General features: G+C 42.4%; 1 pseudogene; it reads right to left on the bottom strand.

Moving 5' to 3' along the window:
• Window positions 1–10,259: 10,259 nt before the first annotated feature.
• Window positions 10,260–11,803, bottom strand: LOC101644506 (annotated as a pseudogene).
• Between the last annotated feature and the right edge of the window lie 202 nt (window positions 11,804–12,005).

The following is a 12,005-nucleotide window of genomic DNA, read 5'->3' as shown; positions in this document are numbered from 1 at the left end:
CAGTGTAAGACATGAAAAAATAATAATGATTTATAAATTATCAAAGATTCATGAGGGAGGGTGGGGGAGGGAGGGGGTAAAATGTAAGGGCTCAAGTAAAAAGAAAATGTTTTGAAAATGATGATGGCAACAAATGCTTGACACAGTGGATGTATGTATGGATTGTGATAATAAATAAAATATATTTTTTAAAAGAGCCCAATATAATGATCTTTAATAATAATCATAATAATTAAATAGCAAGAGAAGAAAAAAAGAAAAGGTAGAATTGTCGTTGTGGATTTCTGAAACTGTTACTCTTTATAGTAGAAAGCATCTTTTCCCCCAAAGTAGCGGCTGGTTTTGAACTGCTAACCTTGCAATTAGCAGCCCAACTCGTAACATAGTCATATCCTAACTGCCATGGTTGGAGGGCCCTGAATCAATCCTGTAAGCTCTTATGGGCAGCAGAATGTACCTGTTCCAAACATAGTCCTACTCCTGCACCTGCAAATGATGTATCGATCCACCGCAGTCATCTTTTGTGACCGTTTCCCTTGCATGGCCATGTCCTATTTAAGCAGCTACTGTTCTGTCAAACTGGGGGTCTCATTATCGCCTCATCCGACAGTCTTCCTCATCTGGGTGAATTGTCTTTGTCTTTGTCCCAGTTAAGGACTAATAAACATGTCTCTATAAATTACGTTGGAATTTGGGGTCTCTACAACAATTGTTCAAGAAATTCCAAGAGCTATTTCCCAGAAACCAGAGATAAAGGGACAAAGGCCAAAAAGCATTGTTTGCCCAACAGGGCCTCATAAGTCAATGTAAAAAGATAAGCTATAGATTAGGGGAAATTTTTGAGGGGCCAAATAGCTCATAGAGGTCTGTCAAAATTGAAATTTATGTTAAAATTAAAGAGTTCATTGAAGGAACAAATTGATCCAGAACTGGGCAGCACTTTGTGAGAATTTTTCTCAGTCTGGACACTCTAAGTGCTGGGAACTTATAAGAACAGAATCCCCATTGGTTGACATTTACAAACGGGGGCTTTAACAGACAAAGACAGTGATGAAACTCCTACAACATTATGATGCTAATCCTAAAGTTTGAGCCATGTAACATGGTAATCTATGGCTCTTTCAAAGACCAGCATGTTCTTGGGAACACATGGGAGAGGAAGGGGGGCTAGGATGGGCGCCCGCATGTTTCCTAATGTATCTGACTTTAGAAGGTCAGCTCAGAAGAAGCGGTCAGCAGGAAAAAGCATGAAGTCTGGCCTGCATTTTTGGCTGAAGTCTCTCCTTATATCAAATCCCTGGTTCTTTTGAGTTCTTTCTCATGTCTGATGCTTTAGATACACAATTTAATACAAAGTACAACTTAATAACAAAACGCTAACCCAAAGCAAAACTGGACAGACGACTTGGGCACTTTACCAAAGAAGATGATAAATGAGCAACATTTGAGCAACAAATGAGCAACAAAGCCCTGCAAAGATGCATGCCAAGAGCAATTAAAAAAGAAAAACTTGTTTCTGGTCCAGTCTGATTGACAGACCTGATAGGGCAGAATCAGACTGCCTCTTAGGCTCCCAAGGGTTTCTTTCTTTCAGTTACAGTATTTATTTTTGTTGAGTTGAACTTGTCACGAAGGATTCCAAGGCCATTTCAGTTTGGCTTTTCTTCCTTCTCTTTTTGAGCCATTCAGACCACTATTTAGGTTTGAGGGAGAAGGAATCTGGAGAGATTTTTGTTTTGTTTAAAAGAAACATTATCTATGTTTACAAAGCCCCATCCATCTCAAGAAATGAAATCAACAACAACATACTGTTAAACCCTCCATAGAGAGTTCTTTTTCTCCACCTCCCCCAGCCTTCCTCCTGCCCTCCTCAATATCCTATCTGGCCACTCTCCCTGTCCCCACGCCACTCCCAGCCCTGGCCTCCCCGTAGTCATAAGTCTTTTGGTGTATAAACCACATTGCTTTTTCTTTATAATAAGGGTGATATTAAATATTTACCTTTGCAAGATTGACTAAGTTTGCTAAGCATACTCTTCTCTAGTTTTGTCCATGTTTGGGTGATTAAGAGAACAGTCATTGTTTTTCATCGATGCATTAATATTCCATAGCATGAATGGCCTAGAGCTTCTTTATCCATTCTTCTATAATTGGGGTTATTGGTTGTTTCCATGTTTTTGCTATTATGGAAATTGCTACAATAAACACGGGTGTGCATACGTCTGTTTCTGTTGTATTCTTGGTTTCCGTGGGGTGTGTACTCTGTAGAGAGATGGCTGGATCATAAGGTACTTGTATTTGCACTTGTTTAGGGAAGTACAATCACAAAGTTCCATTGTGATTGTACAATTCCACAGTCCCACCAGCAATTGTAAAAGTGTTCCGATCTCGCCTCAGCCTCTCCAGCATTTACTCTTTTCTGGTTTATTGACTTTTGTTAAAAATGTCCATGTGAGGTGGTAGCTCATTGGTGTTTTAATTTGTATTTATCTTATTGCTAATTAATGCAAACATTTCTTAATGTGGTCATGGTCTTTGTATTAGTCTGGGTACTTTAGAAAAACAAATCCACCGAAATGCATGCATAAGAGAGAGTTTTATATAAAGGTTAAGTGCGCATCCAGAAAGCATCCCACCCCAGTGCTGCCCAAGCCCACAAGTCCACCATTAACCCATTAATCCATATGTCCAACACCAATTCACAAAGTCCTCCTCCACCTCACAAAACAGAGGCAATGATGCCCACTGCAGGAGGAAAGCTGAGTCAGTGAATGAATAAGCATCTCAGCACTAGCAGGGGTCTCCACACGGCTGCTCCAGCACCCAGGGCTGCATCGGGGTAGGTCCATGTGGTTTCTCCTCAGGGATGTCTTGCAGGAAGTCAGCTTTGCCAGCTGAAGCAGGGAACTGCCTAAGGCAGCTGCACCCTGGCCCGACCTTCACAAAGCAAGAGACCCGAAAACTAGAAAGGCGAGGTTCACTGAGCCATTTATCCCTCCGCCCTTCAATTAACCCCACATGTGTTTATCCGCCAGGTTGGCACAATCAACTAACTCAGTCATCTTTGGTAAATTATCTATTCTTGTCTTGTGCCCATTTTTAAATTAGGTTATTTGTATTTTTCTTGTTAATATGTTATCGTTTACTATAGATTTTGGAGATTAGCCCTTTATCTGATATATGACAACTGAATATTTTTTCCCAGTCGGTGGTTTCTCTGATGACTATTTTGTTGAAGTCTTTTGTTGTGCGTAAATGTACATAAACTTTTAGTAGGTCCCAGTTAGTTACTTTCTTCTATAGTGTGGATAGTTTTCATTATGTCCAGTAGTGTCTTTATCCCGTGTATTAGGGTCCTTAAATTTGTCCCCGTTTTTTCATTGATAAGTTTAATTGTGTGGTTTGTATTGAGCTCTATGATTACAAGGCTGCAATCTTTACTGATGCCGACTGCCACTTCATCGTCCTCAGAGCAGCTAGCTTCTGGGTTTGAACTGTCCACCTCTCAGTAACAGCTGAGTGCTTAACCAGTGTGCCACAATGTTAGGGCTTCTCAGGTGGGAAATACTTCGGTTCTTGGCTTCGCATGAGAAAGAATTCACGCTGAAGCCTGGTTTGTGATCCAAGTGGGTTTTCATAAAGGATGGAAGAAGTTTCAGGTTTTACAGTCACTGAACACGGGCAACCTCGTGCAACTGCACACCCACACGTGGTGGCCTGAGGGGAGAGAGAGAGAGAGAGAGAGAGAGAGACCACGGCACAGCCAAGGGGAAGGGGAAGGAAAAAACAGAAGGCATGGTGGGGCCTTTGGCTGGGAGTGTGGTCGAAGGTATTGGTTGACTCCATTGGCTGAATTAAGCCCACCTGGGCCTACTTTGGGCCACCCAGGTGTACTGCCCACCTGGCTGGGGCTTAAATTGGCGCATGCCCAGTAGTCTCTATGGCTGGCTGAGGCTCGCCTCCTGTAGGGGTCCTCCAGGCATGGAGAGAGGCAACCACTGCCCCTGTTTCTTGCTACCTAAGAGGACTTTTGTCATTAGCCATTTGAGAGATGCAAATCAAAACCACAGCGAAATACTATCTCACTCCTATAATGCCAAACAGTCGGAACACACAGTGATAAGTATACCACGACATTGATTATACATTATAAATTTTGAAATGGCTGTGTTCTTATTCACAAATGTTGCTCACAGCTCACGGTTTGAAGGACAAATGCACCCGATTTTATAACCATTACCTAAATGTTATCTAGTCACTGAATTGTTATTGAAGTTCTTTGAATTTTCTTACATAAATTCCCTGAATTGTATCCTTTTGAAATAATTTGGTTCAGGATCTCGGGACCTTATGATTCCCAGTTTTCAAATTGCCTTGCCTCGCAATAGAAGCTTTTTACTTTTAAGTTCTGCTGTTTTTGCTCAATGGCAGAACTTTGGTTTTTTTTTTACTTTCTACTCAAAATGTCTTGATTTGTAAATCATATATATTAAATAAACTTCGGTCGATTTCTTGTAGTGGTTTAGGTGACTTTTGCTTTAACAGCAGAAACACAAACAACCCTCCACACCGGTGTTCATCGCAGCACCTTCCACAAAAGCCGAAATGTGCTGCAAATGAATCGATTGTGTATCAAGCATGAATGAAAAACAAGATGTGCTCTATATACACAATGGAATACTACTCGGTCACAAAGAACAAGGAAGGGCTGCTACATGCCTAGATGAGTGGGTGGACCTTGAAAATATGCTGAGCAAACATTTTTAAAAACTCCTTGCCATCCAGTCGATTCCGACTCATAGCAACCCTATAGGACAGAGTAGATTTAAGTCAGTAATAAAAGGGCAAATACTTCATGATATCACTTATAGGAAATAGGCAATGTACAGACACCAAAGATCATTAGTAGCTACTAAGGGTGGGTAGAGAGGGGAAATTTTGCTCAGGGGGCATTGAGTTTCTGTTGATGGCGGTGGAATAATCTGGTAAAGGATAGAAAGAATAGTTGGCTGCACCATATGTAGAATGTATGGAAGCCCTTGAGTTGCACAAGTTATTGAATTGACGAGTGTTTTGTTGTATGCTTATGTTTTCAACACACAGAGCCTTCACTCCTGGCCCCCCAAAGCCCAATGCTATATTTCCTAGCTGCTATAAGTACCAAGAATTTTAACTTACTACTGAGCCTCCAAACACACCTAACAGTGATGCCTGTGAGCAGGGAAGGGCCCTATTTCTCCCCTTTGCCAGCAGATACCTTCAGATGGTGTCCACACTTGTGAGAAGGAGCATCTGATGTCGTATACAAGAAAAAACCGATTGAGACTGGCTCGCTTTCAGCTGTCCCATTGAAAGCAAGGGCTCAACTGAATTGTCCAAACAGGACTGGGACATTAGAGGGGGAGGCTCCTTGTGGCAAACCACCTTGGAGGTCATGTTGCGCTGTGCTCGCATTGCCTGACCAACGGATGGCCTGACTGGAAAGTCCTAACCCCACTGCACACCCATTGGCGCTGGGAGCACCGCCTGTGCCCTTTGGGATTGCATGTGTGCGTGCACCCTATCATGACACTGTCTCAGTCATGGAAGGCATTCAGGTCAGCTGCAACATATTGGTCGGAGGTGTACGCTACCTGAATTAATGCCATAGACCAGGTTAAAAAAATTAATATAGGATACTTCTAACAGTTTTACTGGCATATAATCCACATATCATAGTATTCAATAGTCCAATAATATTAGGAAGAGTTGTACAGTCATCACAACAATCAGTTTGTGAACATTTTCTTCTTTTTTATACTCATTGTTATTAGTTCCCCATTTCTTCCCATTCTCCCCTGCCACACACCCCAAAACTCATTAAGGACGATGCCACTGGCTTTCTTTCTAAACCGATCTTTGCGGTTAACGAGATTTGTTAATCGGCAAAATCCAGGTCTCCTAGAGGGCTCAATTGAGGCCATGACTGTAGGTGGATCTCCCCTGTTTGTGTGGGGGCCTACTGATCATTTGGCTGGAAAGGTGACTTGGTCAAGGATTAAAGATCCAGAAAGAGGTTAGCGCTGCAAAACTGAGACTGCTGTCTTTTGGAAGATCTGCTTGCAAGGTTGGCCCTTGGTTGGCAATTTGGAATTTGGATTTGGGGAGTGCTATCATTCCCTAACAGATAAGAGTGGCTTACTGTGCCTAGATGGTGCAAACAAGGTGCCTTATGGTTTCCTTTTGGGAGTCTAGCATATCGATACCTGCCAGTGAGACCAACCCTCAATAAAAACCTTGGGTGCCAAGTATCTCACGGGCCCCCTGGGCAGAAACATCATACACAAATTGCTGCATTTTTGTTGCTGGGGGGAAAGTAGCACCGCTTGTGAACCCTTATAGGAGGGAGAGAACATAAGGGGGTGATATCTTTGGGAGAGAGAGAGGAGAGAGGTTTATTTCAAGGAAGTGGCTCACATAGTTGTAGAGACGGACAAGTTCCTAGTCCATAGGTCAAATGTCAAGCTGGAGATGTTCCCTAACTCACGTAGCTGCAAAGGCTGACAAACCCAAGACAAGCAGGTTGGATGGCAGGGCAAATATTGTACAATCTCACTCATGTGAAATAGGCTAATATATAGAAGCCAAAGGTTTCCAGCGTGGGAGGGAGAGGGAAAGGGGAATGTTTGCACTGGGTGACTAAGGTTATCTTAGGGGTAGTGGAATGATTTGGAAAAGAAGAGAATGGTCGTATAACATGAAGAATATGATCCATGTGACTGAATTATCCACTCGGAAGTCGTTGAGATGGCATATTTTCGATGGATATTCTCACCACAATCACAATGTAATGATTGGAATTAATAAATGAAAGTGTTTGAATTTGAATATCACCATTTTGCAGCCACCAATGGATTGAATAGATGCAGTTATTGAGCATGTCACTTACTAACCTCACAAATAGAGTGAACCTCAGGCATTGATTGCTCCCTAGGACAGTACACACCACCCTCAGTCTTGCTAACCAGTCTGTAAGTATGTTTGCAATGACTGACAGGGATTTTCATGCTCATATTTAAAATAAAGTGAAAATGAGATAATTTCTTTATCTCCTAAAAGGAAGAACAGCTGGAATTGAAATTATTATTAATTTTAATCAAAATCGCATGGTTCTTGCAGTGTTTCACCCGGACTAAACTCTAATGTCGATTTTCGCTGAAGTTTGTATATTGCATGGTGACCTACATCAAGTACCCCTAGGTTATATTTTCCCAGTAATTTTTTTAAGCCTTGTAATTTGGAAATTTTTAAATTATACGCGAAGGAAGAAAGAAAGGTATAATGACCCTCTATGAACTACTGCCTAGCTCCTACAAATACCATCATTTAGCCATTCTTGTTTCATTGTACTCCATTAATTTGGTTTGTGATTGCTTTACTGTGTTTTCAAAATACTTTGCTTCTGAGTGTTCTAACGTTAACAATTATTCTTGATTAACTTTAAGAGTAGAGAGAACTTCTCCTGCCCTCTCTGCCCGCGCTGTGCGCGGACCTGGCTGGTGAGATCATGCCGTCCAAGAGGTCTTCTGATGCCTGTTACTGGTCCCGAGGACACCTCATGATCACACGGGCTGGTGTGCTTCTTCCACGTGGGCTGTTGCTTCTCTACTAGATGGCCGCTTGCTTAACTTCATCAAACCTTTGGGACCCCAGACACTATATCACTTGATAGCTGGGAGGAAACTATCCGCTTTCTTCACCACATTTGCTTATGCACCCATTTTGTCTTCAGCAATTGTGCCGGGTCCTGCTATAAACCAGGGTGATAGCAACAAATGAATGGCCATGGGAGCGCCAGTCAGGCATTGGGTTAGCTCTTTTCCAATGGCCCTGCCTTTAATCTTCAACTCTACCTACTTACACAGCTACAGTGTGCTCCATGTCTCTGCAACCATTTATTTAAAGTATTCTATTCCCTAAGCACAACCTTCAGCAAGTCTGAACACTCCAGGCACATTTGTTCTCTGACTCCAACAGAACCTTGCTGCCATTGACCCCCTTTTCTTCCTTTCACGATTTCTCAGATTTCACTGCCAATGACTCTACAAAATGTCCTACTTCCCCCTCCACTTTCATCAATTATTTAAAATCTATACCAACCTACTGTACTTTGATGATTAAAAAAAATTCTATTCAACAGGAAAATTATGCTTTATCTCATTCTCCCAAGGTGATAATCCTCAAATTGCTCATTCACTAGCACATAGTTTAACTCCTGAATGATCCTGTCCTCATCTCTTGCTTTCCTCAAAATATTTTCAGTAACCTACCAGAGAAGAATTCAATCATGCGGTCAATCTAATCCTCTGATCTCCTCTCATCTTTTCTCTTCTTTACCATATTTGTCCCGTAATGTGAAATGGAATGTTAAAAAAGAAAAAGTAATGACACAAATTTAGTAGTCACCTTTCCAAAAGTCCAACTGTTTTCCTTGAAAGAGAAAAAACATTTTGTCTATACGGCATCATTATAAAATTCTTCTGTTGATTCTTCTGTATTTTTGTTGTTTTAAGGTTAAAAAGAGACTTTAATCTCAAATGTAATTTTAGGAGAACATTTTATTTAGTCAGAAGCTGGACAAAGATACATTATACGGATGAGGCAGACCATTGGCATGAGGTTATCATGGCGTCTAAGGATTCATAGTCATACGAGTGCTTAAATAAGGCCTGGGACACAAAGAAAACCACCACAAATTCATGATGGTGACAGACCATCAGTCACAGTTATAGGTAGGACTACAGAAGTGGACACAGGGACAAATACATTGTTGCAGAGAAGAATTTATGAGGTTGGTCCGGGGGCTTCCAACCCAGGTGGTCAGTGCACAACTGAGGAAACATGATCCTTGATTATGTGACTCTGAGTACTGACCATAAAGGCCATACCCAGGCAAGTCCCTAAGGGACACTGCCCCTTCCCTGGGCTGACTGGAGAAGGCTGTTTTCCAGTGCACTCTGCCTGAGGACAGGATTGTTCTCATCCCTAGGTAATTAAAAACTCAAACAGCAACAAAAACCTCACTGCCATCGAGACGATTTCAACTCATAGCGACTTATCATAGGATCAGTGTGTTAGGCAGGGTTCTCCAGAGAAACAAAACCAAGACACTTATATGTATATGAGTATAGATTTATACAGCAAGAAGGAATATAACAGCCTACTTAATCCACACAGCACTACAGAGGGCTCAGTTCAACTCACTTCCATGGAACAGTTAATATACTGGAAGTCCTTCAACTCACGTGGGCTGCCAGGTCCAAGGTCAAGGAAACAGACAGTGGAGTCCTCCCTCGGTTTAGGCAGGCAGAGCCTGCCTACAGGTAGCAAACAGTAAGGTGGGTCAGCAACAGTCAGTATGTCGGGAGCTTAGCAAAGCAGGTCCAGATGGGATATGGAACTCAAGTAATGCAAGGCGACAGGATTCACCAGCCTCAAGCTCAAGCAATGTATGCGCACCAAGAGCATAGTGAAGCTCTAGCTACATGATCCATGGGATGGCTTGGCCCACAGGTAGTGTAGCTGACAAGTTGAGGCAAGGAACTAGAAGCAGCAGCATGCTGGTCGGATCACCAGAGAGCAAGAGAAAGGGAAGTAGGCCTTGCAGAGCCATTTATCTCTTTGTCCTGCAACCAAACTGTGACTTGATTAATCCCACATGTTCCTATTGCCCAGGGTGGCACAATAATCCTATGACAATAAGGTAGGGTTGAACCCTGTGAGTTTTTGAGACAGTAACTTCTCATAGGAGGAGAAAGCCTCCTCATTCTGTTGCAGAGGCGGTGGGGTTGCAATGCTGACCCTGTGATTAGCAGCCCAATGCACAACCCACTATGCCACCAGTGCGCTTTCCCTAGTTAATGATCAGAAGAAATTCAGTGGAGACTTAATCCATATGGAGATTCTACAAATGGATTTCGGGCTTGCACGGTCATCCCTAGCCTTATGTAAATGGCGTGCTCAGAATTTAAGCCTTAGACATTGTAGAACTGGAAAAGAAATTAATTTTGTCGTCCTTCTTCGCAATTGTCTTGTCTTTCTTTCCACCCCTATAGGGCTGCTATGAGTCAGACTCAACTACTAGATGGCTGTGAGTGAGCTTTCGTCATTGTAGTTGCTAGCCTGTTTTTGTGTTAGACTTCAGCCTTTTTATGGTAGTTTTCAAGGGGCTAAAGTGAAGGTACCTCAATCCTGAGCTCCTCCCAGCTGTCTACTTCATTTTATTTTCTCATGTTAGTTTTTGCATTCCCTGGGGGCAACATTGAGTTGTTTCTTAGTTGGTCTTTGTGGATTTTCTGCAGGTCTTGTTGTGCCCAAAAGCAGCTGGTACTGATGTGGCTTGGGTTTTCCACTCCTCCGCAGATGTGCTGTTCAACGTCGTGGAGATTTTTGCTGCTCTGTCTGTCAGAAGAGCGGTGCTGGTCATGCCGGCCACCTCCTTTCCCACTGGCATTCTCCTCATGAATACTGGTACTTTGGTGTTCATCCTCATTTTTCAGCATTCTCTTCCTCTTCTTCAACTCTGAGAATTTCTGCTCCTGCAACGTAATCTTTACCATCTAATTCTCCATATTTTTGCTCTATTGCTTCTGCCGAAGCCTCCGTAGGATCACCCTGGAATTTCTTCTGTAACATCTGAGGATTCAGTGTTTGAAAGTGCTGAGCCAACCTTCCAGCAGATCTCATTACTGGGCTAAGTCTTGGAGTAGTTTTTCAGTCTTGATTGCAGGGCATTGAACGGTTAACTTTTCTGTACCATTGATTGCCGCTGTCATGACTTTGCCAGAGTTCTTGTTCATAACAAACTTGTTGGCCAAGGTCATGAACAATGACTGAGTAAAGTCTGGAGTTGCCAGGTGATGAGATGTTTACATGGCAAACACAGGGGCCTTTGTTAGTTTTCTTTGGGGGGACTGCGGAAACCTCTGCAGAGACCTCTGCGGAAACCTCTGTAGAGGTCAAAAAGAAAAAGCGGATGAATTCACATCAAACTGGAGAAGTTATATGAGCATTATCTTCCCTTCACACCGCTCCTTAGAGCTCTCTAGCTGCCTTAAAAGCTTTTCTACAATATCTTGAGAAGCGTGAACCAAGTAAATAGCTAAAAAAGTAAACCTCTCTTTTTTCCTTCTTTTGTTTCTTGCGCATTTTCATAACCTTTTCCAATCACTTCTGGTGTTTGGAGCTTTTCTTCTCTGTCACACCAGCATGTCTTTGATCCTCAGGCTCTGAACTATTGTCCTGTTTCTCCTCTTCACATTTCCCAGGAAGAAGGCCAAAGCAGCAACCAATATCATTTTTAAAAAGATTTTTTATTAGTTAGGGTTTCCTTCATATATCATTCCATATTTCAATCATATCAAGTAGAATTGTACAATTGTTACCACAATCAGTTTCCAAACATTTTTTTCTACATGGACTCCTTGACATCATCTTCCTTTTGCCACCCCACCACCACTGTGCCCCCCCCCCCGAACCCCTTATTCCACTTGCTGTCCCTATAGGTTCATCAATCCTGGTTTCATATACTGAAAGACTTTCCGTATAACATATATGCATATAACATTGCTTCAAGAGGGTGGCCTCCATTGATATAACACTTCTGAGACACACACTAATATGAACAAACAAAAACTGAACAAGACAATACAAACCAAAGACATGTGGTTGTGACAGCATTTACAGTTTTGGCATCAAATCCGATGTTTCTTCTGCAAATTTCGATCATCGTGTCCAAAAATATCTTGGCTGCAGTCACATTAAACCAAAAAAACAATAACCCGCATTACCATCGAGTGGATGCTGACTCATAGGACAGGGGAGAACTGCTCCCTGTGAGTTTCTGAGACTGTACTCGTTACAGGAGGAGAACGACCCGTCTTTCTCCCTCACAGAGGCTGGAGGTTTTGAACTGCTGACTTTGTGGAGCGCAGGGCACAGCATAACCACGACACCCCCAGGGCTCC

The sequence above is a fragment of the Echinops telfairi genome, unplaced genomic scaffold (assembly GCF_000313985.2).
Source record: "Echinops telfairi isolate 266 unplaced genomic scaffold, ASM31398v2 ScPeMD7_19;HRSCAF=73, whole genome shotgun sequence".
NCBI lineage: Eukaryota > Metazoa > Chordata > Mammalia > Afrosoricida > Tenrecidae > Echinops > Echinops telfairi.
This window is presented reverse-complemented; position numbering and strand designations above follow the sequence as displayed.